The 14993-nt window shown below is 37.5% G+C and overlaps 1 long non-coding RNA gene across 1 annotated transcript in view; it reads right to left on the minus strand.

Annotated features, from left to right (window-relative positions):
- LOC102992407 (uncharacterized) overlaps positions 1 to 14993 on the minus strand; it is a 117768-nt gene that overhangs the window by 52902 nt on the left and 49873 nt on the right. Inside the window, exon 2 of the long non-coding RNA XR_448098.2 lies at positions 3441 to 3559. This is a non-coding gene — a long non-coding RNA (uncharacterized lncRNA). The remainder of the gene's footprint in view (positions 1 to 3440; positions 3560 to 14993) is intronic.

The raw sequence follows: 14993 nt of genomic DNA on the forward strand, positions 1-14993 counted from the left end.
GTTGTTTCGGCCATCCAGTTTGTGGTTTCTTATTATGGCAGCACTGGCAAATTAATACAAAAGACAATGGCAAATGGCAACACCCACTGAGCCTAAGTGTAGTGCTGGTGAGAGTTTAAACTGGTATCACCGTTCTAAAGGGCAGTCTGCAACCTAGAGCCAGTACATCCTAGTGCTGATGTTCTTTTCCCCAGAAATGCCACTGAGGACATTTATGCTAAGAAAACCATAGGGATTTTATATATATATATTATAATTATTTTATAATATAATTATAATATATATATTATTAATAATATATAATACATTGTGTTATTATATATTTTATATATTGTAATTGTTATATAATATAATAGTATATAATATATATTCTATATAATAATATATCACTATATATGATAACTGTTACATAATATAATATATATTTTATATAATGATATATAATTTATTATATATTATATTATTATATTATATATTAGGTAGAGAGCAATAATAATGATCACACCTTCTTAAAAGTGTGATCATTTGATAAATATTGTGTGTAATTTGAGTAGTTCACTCCACGAGATATTGTGTGTTTTCCCATATTAATTAGTCTTCTATTACATGTTTTTAAAATGGATGCCATGCTATGGTACCATTATTTACACATACCCATTTGATATACATATCTAATATATTATGTTATTTGTATTATATATTATATATAAAGATTTTAATATACAAATATTTATAAATATATTAAATGAGTATATTTACAAAAACAGAAAAAGAAAGGAAAACTTGTAGTATCCTATATCAGAGTCTGAGGTGATTTGCTACTAACTAGGAGACCAATAAAACTATTAAAAATACAATCAGTGGCCCACCTATGCCTTGCCCACGTGAAAGTCAGTAAGAATATCCTCTCTCTCTCCCTCTCTCTCTCCCCTTGCATCTTGTTCCAGAACCAAAGGTTTATGCCAAACAAAAAAAAGAGAAAACTGTTCTTCTATCACTGTGGAAAAGTTTTCATAGCAGGCCTTCTCCCTGCTTTGTACTTTAATCACTTGTACTTTCTCATTCACATCGTAGTAGCAGCTATTACTCTCAGAACACACTGGGAAGAAAGCAAGAGTTGTATGTCATCAGTGACATATTGCACTAAAGGAAATGTAATACCCACAAGTGTTAGAATTGAGCCCAGGGACAAGAAGACCCTAGTACTTGTGTTTATAGTTATACTGTTATCGACGCTGCTGTTTTAGGTGTTCTTGTTTTGAGAAGATCATGGAGCCAGGAAATGGGAGAAAATCTAACTCAGCAGAGGATTACATTAAGAATTATGCACATTTTTCTGCAACTGAAAACTGAAAACAGTATAACTGATGAATATCAAAAGGTAAGTTATTGTTAAATATATGTAAATTTTTAGAAAAGCACAGGTGTAAAATCTTAGGAATGCAAATATAAAGATTCACAAAAGATTTAAAGTGTAAATAGAGTGTTACGTAAAACTTTACAGTAAAAAGATGAGAAATGCATACAAAATTGATTAACTTCTAGGAAAATACAAATAAAACTAAAAAAATGTCAAATGAAATGAATAGTAATACATGGTTATCAATCTAGACATTATAGAAATTGAGATTAGTATTTAGAACACTCAATAAATGTAAACTCCTCAATCTTACTAATCTTCCATTTCCAATCAATCGCTAAATTTTGCTGATTCGACTTTCTTAGTCTCTGTCTCATATGCCCCTCCCTCCACCCTGCAGTCAACACCATTGCTTTATATCAGGTGCTCATCATCTGCTTAAGTACAGGGAGTTCAGTTCTCTCATTTCTCCAAACCCAGCACCTAGCAAGAGACTTGGAATTAGAGAGGGAGTCAGACAGTGTGTGTTGAAAGTTTGAAAGACCATGATGAAGCCGTCATGAGCTGATCATAAAATATAGGGTTATGGTAGTCTTCTGGTTTGGTAAATCTGATTGGGGAATGCATACCTGGTGTGGAATTCTCTGTCTAATAGAGATAATGAAGGAGGACAATGGTGTGTCCATCTGGCTGTGACTTTAAGAATTTTAAATCTTAAAATCTCAGAGAATATTTATGACACGTGAAAAAAAAGACGATTGGGTGGGGGGCAAGCTCTAAGGGGCCATCAGGTTCACAATGGTTTCCCTAGAGAGACTCTAAGTATTTTGAGGCAACAGACGATTCTGTTTCTTTCATATCCTCCCTGGTGCCTTACACTGTATTTGGCACCATGCTTCCCTACATGTGCCTTAGATTGGACCCCACTACCCCATTTAAAGTTATCACTTTGGCAATTTCTCCTCTTTCCAACATCATTGACTTCTTTGCTCTCTCTCCGGATTATTCCTAACAGCATAATCTCAGGATGTTACTTCTCAAATCTTAACGCACACACCTCAACTTTCTCTTGCCCCTCATTCCACTTTCACGCTAGCAACTACCTTATGTCTTTGCTTTAAAACTTCCTGAAAGAGTCATCTTTATTGATGTTTCCAATTCCTCTCCTTCCATTTCCTCCCAGGCACATCTAGCAGACACTATCTCCTGAGAACACCCATGACCACCACAGTGCTAAATCCAATGGTGAATTCCAGTCCCCATCTTACTCAGTGACTGATCAGCAGCATTTGACCCATCATTTCTCTGTATCTCTTGGCTTCCAGAGCAACAGTTTTGCCTTTCCTTCTGCTTCACTGGACCCTCCTTCTCAGTCTCCTGTTTTTCTCTCTTTTCCTTGACTTATTATTGATCCATGACACACACATCTCTCCTGATTTACGTTGACTCTGGTGATTTAATGCAATCTCATGATTTTAAACATATCTTGGAATCCTTCAATTTATATTTCCAGCATAGATTCTGTCTTAACTCCAGACTTATACACAAAACTGCCAACTTCACATGTCCTCTTGAATTTCGAATAGATGTATCAAATTCAATATGTTCAGAACTCAACTCCTGATCATTCCCCTTAAACACACTTCATCTGTAGCCTTCTTCATTTCAATTACAGGCATTCTTACCTTTATCGTTATTCAAGCCAAACAAACTTGGATTCTTTCCTCATTATCTTAATCACACTCACACCGCGCCCCCCCCCCCAAATCCATTCCATCTTTAAATCCTGTTGGCTCTCTTTTCAACATGTATCCAGAATCTGACAACTTATATCATCTCCATAGCTCACATCCTAGTCTAAGCCATCATCATCTTTCACTTAAATTACCTCAACAATTTCCTGCCAGCTCTCCCCTTCCCTATCCCTGTCCTTTTACAGTCTGCTCTCAACACAGCATCCAGAGTAATTGTCTGTCTCTCAGGACACTTACTGGCTTCCATTTCCTTCAAAGTAAAATCCAAAGCTTTAAAACAGCCTCAAAGCCCCACAGGATCTGTCTACCCTCCCTGGTCCTCTGACCTCAAGGTCTGCTGCTCTCTCCTTTGCTCACTTCTCATTCATCAGAAACGTGTTACTTGGCCATGGCTCACTTCAAGGGAGCCTGGGAAATCAAGCCTTTTTGCTGGGCACGTTACCACCTAACAAAATAAGGAGATGAGAAATGAATATTAAGGAGGCAACCAGCAACATCGGCTCAAATGATTATCTTATTTTTCAAATAATGAAAAAGTCTCAGAAAAGTTAGATAACTTTCTTAGGCGTTCAGTAACTTTTGTAGAATATAATTTAGCTAGAAAATGGTAAATAGGAATTCAGATCAAAGTCTGAGTCCCCATTCCCTTACCCTTCTATTACATTAGACAACCTCTCTCATTTAATAGAAAATTACAAGACTTTGGATGGTTTTGAGCTGAAAATTTGTTCTCTTAAACTGCCTTACCAGAAACAGACATCTCATAATTGTTCTTGATGATGATTAAAATTATATTTCCAGACAATGTCAATTGTTGATTGTGTTACCTGTTCCAGAATGGGATTTTTTTAAACTCATTTTAAGTATTTATGTGTTTCTTCTCTCCATAGCCACTGGAGTAAAGTCTATCAAATATCTGTTTGTATTTTAACAATAACTTTAGTTCAGTTATTCTCAATCTAGGTGACACATTCTATTCCTCCATGCAGCTTTTAAATTATAGATTTCTTCTGATTTTTTATCTAAATGAGTTAGGGGGCCTGAAACTGAGCATTAAGAAAAAATTTCCTGTATCAATTTAATGTGAAGCCAAATTTCAAATTTCCAGGTTTAATTACATAGTCTTAATAGCTCCAAGCTCCTATTCAGAGATTGCAAAGTCTCCTCATGATAGGGTAACTACAAAACTCTCCTTCCCCATCTCCCATCACTTCTATCCTTACTCTATCTATATGCTCCAGTCTTTTTTTTTTTTTGGCCACGTCACGTGCCAGACACGGCATGCGGAATCTTCCCCAACCAGGAATCAAACCTGTGCCTCTTGCATTGGGAGCTCGGAGTCTTAACCACTGTACCGCCAGGGAAGTCCTATAGGCCCCAGTCTTAACGCAGTAAGGCACTTTCCCGACACTACTGTGAGGTTTCATATTTCCATCCTTATAGACGTGTAGCTGCTTTGAATCCTTTACTCTCCCTACCTCCCCTCATCTGACAGCCAAACGTTTTTCCATCAAGACTTATCACACACATCACTGTCTCTGTAGAGAGAGCTCCCTTTTGGCCCCCACTGCACTGTTGCAGAGGCTGCTAGAGGCCACCGAAGATTTCTGCTCCACTTCCTTGTGAAGATTGCATTGATTTTCTTAGAAGTAGCTGCCAATTTTCCAGCTACCTTGCATCAAGGTGGAGCCATGTAACTGGTTCTAGACAATGGAATGTGGACGTGAGTGACATGTATCATTTCCAGGAAGAAACCTGAGTATCCTCCATGAATTCCTCCCTCCACCTACCAGCTGGGTGACCCCAGGGTGACCTTAAAAGTACAAGATGGTGGAGACACAAGGCAGAAGCAGGCCCAGTCTCTAAGTCACTGCTTGGAGGAAAGACAGCCAGGAGAGCTGCCCATTCAGGGTCATCAGCATTGGATTTTACATAAGCAAGAAATATCTTTTCTTTGTATTAAGTCACCAGGATTTGGAGTTCTTTTCTTTCTTTTTTTTTTTTTTTTTACTTTTTATTTTATATTGGAGTATAGCCGATTAACAAAGTTGTGATAGTTTCAGGTGCATAGCAAAGCGACTCAGTCATACATATACATGTATCCATTCTCCCCCCAAATTCCCCTCCCATCCAGCCTGCCATATAACATTGAGCAGAGTTCCCTATGCTATACAGTAGGTCCTCATTGGTTATCCATTTTATATATAGCAGTGTGTACATGTCAGTCCCACACTCCCTAACTATCCCTTCCCCCCACCCTTCCCCCCGGTAACCGTAAGTTCATTCTTTAAGTCTGTGAGTCTATTTCTGTTTTGTAAATAAGTTCATTTGTATTGATATCATTTCTTTTTAGCTTCCAAATATAAGCGATATCATATGATCTTTCTCTTTTTCTGTCTGACTTACTTCACTCAGTATGACAATCTCTAGGTCCAACCTTGTTGCTGCACTGGCATTATTTCATTCTTTTTAACGGCTGAGTAATATTCCATTGTATATATGTACTACATCTTTATCCATTCATCTGTCAATGGACATTTAGGTTGCTTCCATGTCTTGACTATTGTAAACAGTACTGCAATGAACACTGGGGTGCATGTATCCCTTCAGACCATGTTTTCCTCTGGATATATGCCCAGGAGTGGGATTCCCCATATCCTAAAATATGAACTTTGTCCTCGACTCTATTTAGTACCTTCTTTACAGAATAACATTTATTTCTTTACATGTTTGCCTCCCTTACTTGCTTGTGGATTACTTGTACCCTGAGTCCTGAGCCCAGCATAGGGTAAGCTCTCCCTAAAGTTTGGTGAATTGAATTCAGCAAAGAATACTAAAGGATGCTGGTAGAGTCAGAGCTGTAGTAGGACTCCATAAAACTCTGTCTCCTACCCTGCACCTGTGGTGCCCAAGAGTTGTCTTTCCTTTCCTGAATTAACATGGCTGTCCTAACCCCACACTCAGGACACCCTGATGTGTAAAACAATCCCTCCTACCAAAAGGATCAAGCTGATTTTTTATCACCACTACCCTGTGTATCATACCTGTAGCTATCTATATTTGCCTGGACACCACGCTTTTATCTGCTGGATCAATAAATCCATCTACTGAAATTTTACTCATTCTTTAGTGAATTCCCAGCAAAATGAGCACCAATGAACATCACATGAATATGGCATTTTGTTAACATTGCAAATAGAGAACTTACTTTTAGCTCTTTGTGTGTCCATTTTCCCTGTTAGATTCTGTGCCCATTAAAGGCAAAAGCCTCTTGTATCTTGTATCCTTAGCAGCTACTCCATGCTTTGCCCAGGAAAGGTTCCATAAATGTGTTTTTTAGTTGAACAGCATGGATCAAATTGAGGAATAGAATTAAATACAGGATTTTCTGATTGCTCTCTAACAAAGAGGCTCTTCTATAGGAAATACTTATAACCCCCTGTAATCAGATTGAATAGCCATTAAAGCATAATTGCTTATTTATTTATATATACAGCTGTATTCTTCCAGAAAAGAGCTAGAGATCGTTTTTGATCAGTAAGAGACCTTTGATTTCCTAGGCTATAAAATGTGTGTGTGTGTGTGTGTATACATATATCTCAGTATGTATCTAAGAGGTGAAGCTGTTTGTAGCTTTCTTTATCTTTAAAGGGAGATGAACTACTGACTATGGCTTTCCCAAGGATTGAGTCTCAATTGACTTAACAGCCTATTCCAAAGCAATGCTCCTTTCTGAAAATTATCCACTGAATGAGAAAGAAAGAGTAACAGAAAAGTGGAAAATATGTCCTAAGCCCATTAAAAGATTAACACATTTTACTCCCATTATGTGCTTAGCAGATATGAAGATGTGGGTTTTGGAAGCTATTAATAATAAAGTAGATTTTAATAAAATTGCTTATCTTGTTTTTCAACCTATGTTGAAACCATATGACAATTTTAGAACCTATAGGTTGTTTTCAAAGCTACACATCTTGAATAATATTTACTCTTACTGGGAATACTTAGCTTAGGAATCTTTACCGTATCGCTCCAAAATTCTTTGCATTCTAGAAAGGCTGGGAGGTCTCAGGAACTATGTTTTCCTCCGTGTCCCTCACAAGGTACAAGCTAATTGTGTACTCAATTTAATTATGTTGGCTTTTCATCATTAAAAATTAAAATCTTAATGATGAGAATCTGGCATCTTCATCATCTATAGCACTGCATTCCTTCCTACCTTTCAAACTTCATAGTCATTGCTCAGCTTTATAACCAAATTAAGAACACATGTGTCAGACTTAGCTATCAGAAACTGGAACTGTTCTTAACTTTAATCTACACAACACCCAGGATTTCTTAAAGCCACTCCTTAAAACTACACTTGGCCCTCTTTATTCCTTGATCTCCAAGTTTCAAATAGATTACCTGTGCATTCAGAGCCCACATATAGAATGTCTAAAAGAAAAAAGGAGCACTACATGTATTTGCCAAGTTGTCCTGACTTTGGTTCAGCGGGGTCAACCACCCTCTGTCACAAACCAAGCTTATGAAGAGTCCAGCCCATATTTCTAGGGAGGATCTGGCTTAAGTTTAGGCTGTCAGAGGATTGGAAGCTTGCCAGCTTGTTGTAAAGAAAAATTTGTTGAAAGATATATTCGTGTCATTTTGTGTGTGTGCCTTAAAGTCAGAGTTATGAGGAAACTTCCTTATTAGGAATAAATCAAAATCCCAAGATTCACGGAGACAGAAAAAGCCACCCTCCCCCCCATAAAGAGGCATATTGCCTTAGCAGATATTTAAGACAACATGTAGGAAACAAAAGATATTGTTTACACGTGACATTGAATCCCACACACAATCAAGAGAGCAGCCGAATCAATACCAGGAGCCTTGGGATCTGGTCCTGGCTCTGGACCTCAGGGTCTAATGGACAAATGGGAGGGGCTGCCAGGCTATCCTCAGTTCCTGCCTCTGCAGTTGGCATCCCTGGATCTTCTAGTGCATTGACCCTCAAATGCGCCAACCCTAGCCAAGTACGTGGTGGGGTGTGGCCATATAAACAACGCGTAGTCCACGGACCAACCACAAAGCTAATGGATCAGAATTTTAAGAATAGAGCCTAGAATCTTGATTTTTATAAATAATCCAGGTGATTATAAATAATCACAGTAAAGAACGAGAACCACTACTTTGGTGCTAATCCTAATGTCAGGCAGGAATTACAATCAAGGGGACAAAGTTGAAGATTCTGGGACTCAGCATGAAGTCACCTCTGTTGATATTCTCACTGTGACTTACTGTCCCAAGTCTGATCAGTGGGTGTCGCCTTTTCATTAAGATATAGTCTCCATCTTATGTCTTAATTCAAGTAATTGGGATTCTGTCCTATTCATCCTTGACTCCCTGCCTACAACCTACTTAAAACTCTGGTCCCCTTCAGAAGATCGGTTCTGTGGACCCCTGGTTGGAAGTCTGTCCCCGAAATGTTCTTGGCTGAAGTCTGCCTCTTTGATGACTGGCCTGCCTGCCCTGCATGAAACTGAGAATCACCACCCCTGTGTTGTCCTTTACCGCCTGACACTCACCTGTGAGAATCGTCAGTGCCTGGTGTTTTTGCTGCTTTCCCCAAATCGAGACTACCACCTGTTGCCCATCACCAGAGGATTCAGATACCATAATCTGGACCATCTTTTCTTTACACCTGGCTTTGGGCCCCAGAAGCACCATACCTCTAATGCATGGGTTGAGTTTTTTCTCCTTCCTCATGCTTGTCCTGGACCTTGTCCAGCCATGCCTCAAAATAGGCTAAGACATTTTCTAAGGGAACTTTCAGGTAACAAGTTCTACAGTGCTTTGACGTAAGGACCTCGAAAACACATGAGGATGTGAAACAGGAAAGACATTTATGAATGAGTGGACTTTCCAAGTATTCCCACATTCCTCCAGGATGTGAGAGGCAAAGGCTACTAGAAATTGTAAAGATGAACAAAGAGACAGATGAGCCATACAAGCTGGGACTTATAGAGTCAGGCTAGAGAGTTAAAAGTAGGGTGACCAAAAAAAAAAAAAAAAAAAGTAGGGTGACCACTGTCCCCGTTTTCTAGGACTGAGGGGTTCTTGGGATGGGACTTTCAGGGCTCAAACTGGAAAAGTTCCTGACATACTAGATGAATTGGCAACCCCAGAACTTGAAATTGTTTGGAGTTGTGCTGAATCAAAGATTCGGGATGTGAAAGAATTAGACCAAAAAGGAAAGGAAATTAGATTTTCTTTCACGTATTTTGAGAAAATATGTAAATATCAGAATTCACTTATAAAGCGCCTCCTCCGTGTCAGGCAATGTACAAATATTATCTCTTTCTGTCCTCACAGCTATCTTATGAAGCAGTTATTGCAGGCTTCATTTTACAGATGAGGAAACAGAAGCACAGAGAAGTAGGTAACTAGGCAAGATCACAAAACTAGCAAGGTGTAAAGCCAAGATACAAACCCAGGCAATTTGGCCTTATCCATTTAATGACCTAAATTCTCTACTGTAATACATAGAGACTGCAAGAATGTTAAAGTTACAGGAAACCATAGCAACTATTTAGTTAACCTAACCTACTCATTTTATTAATGGTAAACTAAAGACCCAGAGATTATAAGAGATCTGGGAAGATAGTGTGTATATGAGAAAGAATTCGGGGTTAGAGACGTACAACCTGGGTTTGATACCTATCTCTGCCACCGATTGTGTCATTTGTGTAGATTACTTAATCTCTCTAAATCTCAATTTCCTCATCTGTGAAATGAGAATAATAATATCTACTTATAAGGGAGATTTCAGGATGAAATAAGACAATGGATGTAAAGTATTTAGTAGAGTTCCTTACTTATAGTAAGGGATCCATAGATAGAATTGCTACTAGATTTATTGTTAGTAGTTACTACTAATATCTACTATTACTACTACTACTACCTAGTAGTTACTACTACTACTATGATTACAATATCTATTACATCATCATCATCATCATCATCATCCATCATAATGCCAGATCACACAGCCATCAATTACAGAAACAGACTTAAAATCTGGTTGCCTAACTTAACACAATGACATACGTTATTCCTTATTATAGAAACAACATTAAAACCCAACCTGAGAAAGCATTCACTAAAGACCCTTGGCATCCAAAAGATTATTCAGAATATGGCCACAAAGTTGCTGATAAGGAGGTACAAAAATTTAAATGGCATAGAGCACAAAGGAGCAAACCCAGTGCCATGGAATCTTGGGCACTAATCATGTTTCTTTAGAATATTTTCCAAGGAAAATACAGATCAAGTATATATATGGTTTTGCTTTATTTTTTATTTGTTTTGGCTTCTGTATCTGTACGGGAACGCATAGAAGACTGTCAGTCCTTCTGGATTTTGTAGCATAGATTTAAGAGTATAATAACACAGGGTCCACAAGCTAACTCAACAGAAGTCTAATTTTATGGAGCTGTATTTCTGTCAAAATCAACAAAATAACAGACCTAAAGGGATTTCAGCTCTGTGAGGGGATTTCAGCTTTGAAAGAAGCCATCCTTCTCTCTTCTCCATTTGACATAGTGAAATGTTATTAACACATGTTCAAATGTATAAACATTTCTAAATAGAGATACATGGTAGAACAGTTTGTAACACTTTCTTTGTCATACACAAACCATCCCTTACGATCATTTTTATCACACAAGTAACATATGTTATTAGTGTGAACATTTTACAAAATTAACTAACTAAAATAAGAAAATTAAAATCATCCATAATCCCACAATCTGACATAATGGTTTGTAATACTTTGTTGTTTATATTTTCTTTTTCTAAGCAAATAAAAATCCATACGGAAGTAAATACACACAGTTTTTAATGTATCAAACTATGGTCCTTTCCTCCATAGCAACATATAATAAATATATTCACATATATAATACATAGAATAATTACATTCCATACCATGGTTTTAAATAGTTGCCTGACAGTCCATATGTTAATCCATCATAAGTTAATCATCAATCCCCTGTTCATGAATAGTTGGGTTGTTTACAACTTTTTTTACAATTACAACATTCTTATAAACATCCTCGTTTACAAACCTTGGCACACCTAAGTATTTCCTTAGACATAAAAAAATTCCTAGAAATGGAATTTCCGAATCAGTCCACATTTTTAAGGGTTTTTAACACATACTTTGTATTAAGTACTATGCATAGATTTGTAATATGTATACATAAATATTGCCATATTTCTCTACAGAACCAGTGCACTGATTTGAACTTCCAGCAGTGGGTAAAGGAAGCTTGCCCTACTGACCTTTACAGTGAGTGAGTCACTGAGTGACTCACTGAGTGAGCCATGGCTTGCCTGGGTGGTCATGGCTTACAACAGAAAAAGTCTATGTAAAACATTCTCATTAGTGCTACCTTTGTGACACAAGGAAGAGACAAGAGACAACACTCAGCTGCTGGGAGGACTTCCTGCCCCACCCGATGGCGAACAGCTGCTGGCAACACACATGTCTAGTGTGACATCATAGGCTATCAAAGGAAAACATCATCCAACCATAACAAGGCAATTGAGAATTTCTGGACACTACCAGAGAGAAAAGTTCTGGTTTTTAAATGCCTATCTGTTTTGCCTTAACAAATAGGACAGAAAAAAGGGGGCAGGGTGGGTGCTATCCAAGTTTGGCAAGTAGGAACACTTTTTCCTCTGAAAATATTGAAAAAAAAAAAAGAGGGAATTATTTTGCAAATCACTACAGATTTGTGAAGTCTGCTACAAATCTCCTGGCCAATTGGAATAGAATATTAGAAGGCCCAAAGGACAAAAAACAAACAAATAAACAAAACCCAACTTTCTCCTGTGCCTGGGTAATAATTTAAATCATTTCCTATGAGAAGATTTAAAAACTATAATTTGGATATCTCCATGGATGAAAGCAAGGGCAATACAACAGAAAGAAAGAGATCACATGCCTCTTCCTCAGGTTGCTGCTTTGCATTGAAGGGAGCTACTGCCTGCATGTAACTGGGCTACTCTGTCCTCTCCTGGAGCCCACAAAGTGGAAAGAGAAGATTTGGTGAAGTCAGCAATGGGGGGACAGTGGACATGTGTACACCATGGGCAAGGATGGAGGCTGGAAGGAGGCTGAAGGGCAGTATACACTCAGGGCAAACAAATAAACAAAGTACTGTCCTCTACATCATAGACCATATGGAAGGAGTTTCTTAATTATCTTACAAATGGTTTCCTGGTGCTTACTACAGCCTTTCCCAATAGTAACTCATTTAATCCTATGACAAATTATACCCATTTTCCAATGAGGAAACTGAAGCATGCAGAGATGAATGATTTTGCCCAAGATAATATAGCTAATAAGTAGAAGAGCTAAGATTTTGACCCAGGGAACCTGGCTCCAAAACTCCACACTCTTAGCCACATGGGTACACAACCTCTCAGGGTACAGTTATAGAGACAGGGTGGGACTGAAGCCCTGAAGACTAAGGTTCATGTCCCAGGGCCACATTCTGTTAGCAGCTGTAAGTGACCAAAGGGCATTTCATTTCTCAAAGCCTCAGGTTCCTAAAATAAATATATATGCACCCAACACAGGAGCACCTCAATATATAAGGCAAATATTAACAGACATAAAAGGAGAAATTGACAGTAACACAATAATAGTAGGGGACTTTAACACCCCACTTACATCAATGGACAGATCATCCAGACCGAAAACCAATGAGGAAACACTGGCCTTAAATGACACATTAGAGCAGATGGACTTAATTGATATTTATAGAGCATTCCACCTGAAAGCAGAAAAATACACATTCTTTTCAAGTGCACCTGGAACATTCTCCAGGATAGATCATATGCTAGGCCACAAAACAAGCTTTGGTAAATTTAAGAAAATTAAAATCATATCAAGTGTCTTTTCCGACCACAACTCTATGAGACTAGAAATCGACACAAAAGAAAGAACTGCAAAAAACTCAAATACATGGAGTCTAAACAATATGCTACTGAACAACCAATGGATCACTGAAGAAATCAGAGAGGAAATAAGTGGAATCCAGACATCAGTTCTGTCCTTATTTTCCCCTCCAACCCTCAACCCACGCCAACCTGGATTCAGAGCTCAGCACACCCTTCAGTTCCCCATCCCACCCTGCTTCTATTGAATTGGAATCTACATTTTAACTCACTACCCAAATGATTTTCATTCACACTAAAGTGTGAACATTATTCTCCTAAAGAATCCCTTGATATAAAAACATTGGAACGATTTTTGTACAGTGACAAATGTGGTCAAAAGATACAAACTTCCAGTTATAAGATAAATAAGTACTAGGAATGTAAAGTAAAACATGATTAATATAATTAACACTGCTCTATGTTATATATGAAAGTTTTTAAGAGATTAAATCTTGAGTTCTCATCACAAGAAAAATTTTTTTCCTTTCTTTAATTTTGTACCTATATGAGATGACAGATGTTCACTAAACTTATTGTGGTAATCATTTCATTATGTAAGTCAAATCATTATGCTGTACACCTGCAACTTATACAGTGCCCTATGTCAATTATATCTCAATAAAACTGGATGAAAAAATAAAAATAAATAAAAACATTGGAACAATAAGTCTTGTTTTTCTGAACCTTCTGTAGAGGACACAGAGGAGGGATGGGAAATATGCTGCATATGGCAGCAGAAACTACTTTAAAATTCCCCCAAAAATATCCCTATTGATCCTATAGTTCCACACTATCGAGTAGGAGAAGGTGCTTTCAATGCCATTTCCTTCTTTCAGTTCCCAGAATTGGTAACTGAACTTTCTGATAACTGAAAATTTCCTAATTTTCACCTGGCATCTTTAAGATAGGATCTTTAAGATCTCACCTCTTCCTTATAAGTTGTAAATAATTTATGTTTTTATCAATATCAGTAATTTAACAAGTATGATGCTCCAATCAGATGATGGATGTGAAAGTACCTCAAAAAAGGTGATACATTAATAGAAAGTATCATTAATAATCCCCTGAAAGATGGTACAAGCTGAATAATTTAAAATATTGACTCATCTAAACATATGATTGACATATGCACAATAAGTAATCAGAGGGAGCATTTCTACACACTGATGATTGATGCCAGGTTAACATTTCCCCACAAAACATGCTTTGGCATGTCGCATAAGAGACAATACAGAGTTGGTGAGACAAATTTTCAAATCTGACTTCAAGCAACCCCCTCTTAAAAATGCAAGCAGTCTTTTCCCTCCCAGTTTGTTTTTCGATCCTAGTGGTCTTTCTTTTACCACCTTACTTTCGTACTTTATAAAAATCTCAAATGTATATTCTATACCCATTGTCTCCATTTTTCCCCTCAACACCCAGTTCCTTCTTCTCACCTTGAAATTTGAACTCTCACTGTCCAATGCTACAGTGCGATGGCTGTTTGTAATTCTACCAAGACCTCCCTGTTGGGAAATACACTGGCTATGTCACTTTCCTCACTCTTCTGAACCTCCAGACTGCATTTGATATTTTCAAGTAACTTAGAGAAGAGTTTCAAATAAGACGATTCCTATTCTAAGGCAGATAATATGAATCAGTTTGTCCAATTGTCTTTTTTTTTCAATTATAAAAGGGATTTATTTTAACCACCTGCTTTGCCAACTCATTCATCATTGCAACATGAAGGTACAGCTAGTGTTTGGAAAATTCCTGCATACCACATAGCTCATATATGAATGAAACTTGATAGAAGTCTTCCCAAATTTGACAGCAATCCTAATAATTGACATGACATTACCAGGAACAAGTTATAAAATTGAACACAGTTTTTGACACTGTTCATAATA

This window comes from Physeter macrocephalus, chromosome 7, assembly GCF_002837175.3.
Source record: "Physeter macrocephalus isolate SW-GA chromosome 7, ASM283717v5, whole genome shotgun sequence".
NCBI lineage: Eukaryota > Metazoa > Chordata > Mammalia > Artiodactyla > Physeteridae > Physeter > Physeter macrocephalus.